Source organism: Momordica charantia, assembly GCF_013281855.1.
Source record: "Momordica charantia cultivar OHB3-1 chromosome 4 unlocalized genomic scaffold, Mcharantia_2.0 BLBB01000004.1, whole genome shotgun sequence".
Classification (NCBI taxonomy): domain Eukaryota; kingdom Viridiplantae; phylum Streptophyta; class Magnoliopsida; order Cucurbitales; family Cucurbitaceae; genus Momordica; species Momordica charantia.
In genome coordinates this window covers 19,303,298-19,305,957 of record NW_028275162.1, presented here as the reverse complement: position 1 = coordinate 19,305,957, position 2,660 = coordinate 19,303,298, and positions in this window count along the sequence as shown.

Sequence of the window (2,660 nt, the reverse complement as noted above, 5' to 3'; positions counted from 1 at the left end):
GAATTTAGATAATAAAAAAATATTTTAACAGGTTCTAAAAACACTTATAAAGTGTGAGGCATTTACTGGTTTTTCTTTCCAAAAGTACTTATAAGAAGTTCTTTCATTAATATATATATATATATATATATATATATATGTTTTCTAAAAAAAAAAGACTATGATCCCTTAATAATTATCAAAACGACCCTAAAATTTTCCTTTTATTTTCCTTATTCATGCGTTTAAAGTAAAACACACATTTTTTTTATTAGATTTTAGTCTTTTTCAAAACCAAAAAAATAAGATGTCCAACAATTCATGGAGTGCCATTAGGTGTGGACAATGTGAAAGTCATGGTAGACATTGTCATTGGTGAAAATGCTACACTACCAATACCTGTTAAGGGGGAGATAGAGAAATTAAATCAAACCATTGGTAGCTTCGTGGCATGGCCTCGTAGACTAGTAATTTTAGATGAGGAGAAAAAGGTATGTCTTGTTCTAACTTGAGTGAGGTTTTAATTTTTCATTTGTTAAATTTTTGTAATTTTGTTTGTCAAAGGTTCCTTCTCCTCGAACGTTGAAGCCAATAACACAATCATCTAAACATATTGATGTCCATATGACTATTAAACTCCTAAATCAATATGCCATGCGTACGATGAACCACAAGGATGTCATTGGATTCAATATTGGTGATTACATATTTGGAAGAGAGAAGATCATTAGTTTAACACGTGTTGACATCATGCAATACTGCGAGATAATTGAAATAGGCTATATGTGTGTGCTCACATACATTTCGTAAGTATATTAAATCTATTTCATATCTTAGATTCGTTAACTAAGAAGTTTAATGTTTTACAATTATATTTTTAGGTATCTTTTGAATGAATGTAAGGAGGAGACATGTAAGAAGTTCTTGATGGTTGACCCAGACAACATTGTACCACAAATAATGTCTCAAGAAACTTGTTCCAGACATCTAGCCAACAGGTTAGACATAGGTAACTTAGAACAAGTAGTACTCATCCCACATAACAGTGGGTAAGCTAGCAATTTAACTTCATTTTACTTATTTATAGTTTCTTTTATCCATGCATGAATGATAATATTATCATGTTGGTTATTAATAGTTTTCACTGGAAGTTGTTTGTTATACGTCTCTGAGAGAATTGTGTTTATGTATTGGACTCTCTAAGAAGTAAGATTCAAGAAAATTATAAGGGAATCATAAACACGTAAGTGCCTTGAACTCTTATAGTTGAAATTTTTTATAATTATGTTATTCTAATGTCAAATTATTTAGATTATTGAAAATGTGGCAAGCCAAACATTCTACTCAACAATCTCGTAGTACTATAATTTGGAAACCTGTGAAGGTAAATTTGCATAAATCATAACAATGTCGCAGTAAATTCTTTGTATAACTCATAATTTTGTTATTTTTCAAATTTTCATAGTGTCCTCGACAACTAGGTTCTATCGAGTGTGGGTACTATTTGCAAAAGTATATACGAGAAATAGTGCGGAACCCTCATGCTCCTATAACTGAACTTGTACGTATTATCATATACCTTTATGTGTTTATATATGATTTGTCATTATATTACAATTGTCTTTCTTTTTCTTTTTTTGTAGTTTAATACAAAAGTGCCTATCAACAAGAAGAAATCGACGAAGTTCGAATAGAATGAGCATCTTTTGTTGGACGATTTGTGTAGTACCATGGATTCATTAGTTGTGTTTATTTGATGTAAGTATTTGGTTCAGACTACTTTCTGTGTAGTACTTGGTAGATTAGAAATACTTTGTCTTGTTTATAATATGTAGAAGTTTGAATGGTGTATATATGGTACTGCATAACATATTAGTTTTGGATTATTATAGAAGTATTTGACTGATGATGCTGAATGTGTTGGATTGTTTTGTTTATAATATATAGAAGTCTGGATTTTTATGCTGAATGTAGTTTTGTTGGAGGGATGGGCGGTCCCATTTGTTCTTGTGTGGAAGGGTGTTAATATAGAAGTGTTTGTTTTGTTTATAACCATGCTAGTTTTGAGTTATTCTAAAAGTGGAGAGGTTATGTTGAAATTTGTACTTTTGATTATTTGTGTTTTGAGTCTAAGGTTAGTTTTTGAGTTAAGTTTTATAATAGATATTGTTTTATAATGGATGAATGTGTTAAAAGTTTTAGCTGCATATTGAGATATTATCAGAGGTTTGAAGGAAATATATATAGTTGGTTAGCCACGTCTGGGCAACCAAATATTTTTTTAATTAATTTATTCACAAAATAATGACGGTCAATACCTGTCACGAAATATAGTCATTCCATGACGAACATACGATGGCGTACAAACAATGACGCACATACAATGTCGGTTGTCACCCGTCATGGTTATCATTTCATGACGGGCATGTCCGTCATGGAAAACGCTATACATGACGGGCGCTGCCCGACCTTAAAATAGTCCTTTCATGACGGCCATGTCCGGATGGAAAGAGAATATACATGACGGGCAATGCCCGACCTTAAAACTGTCCGACATGAAAGGGAAACAAGGACACTCGTATAACTGACCGACATGGTTATTATTTAATGACGGGCAATGCCCGTCATGAAAAGACAAATTTGTTGTAGTGGGGTTTCTCATCAATACATGCAAAAGGCTC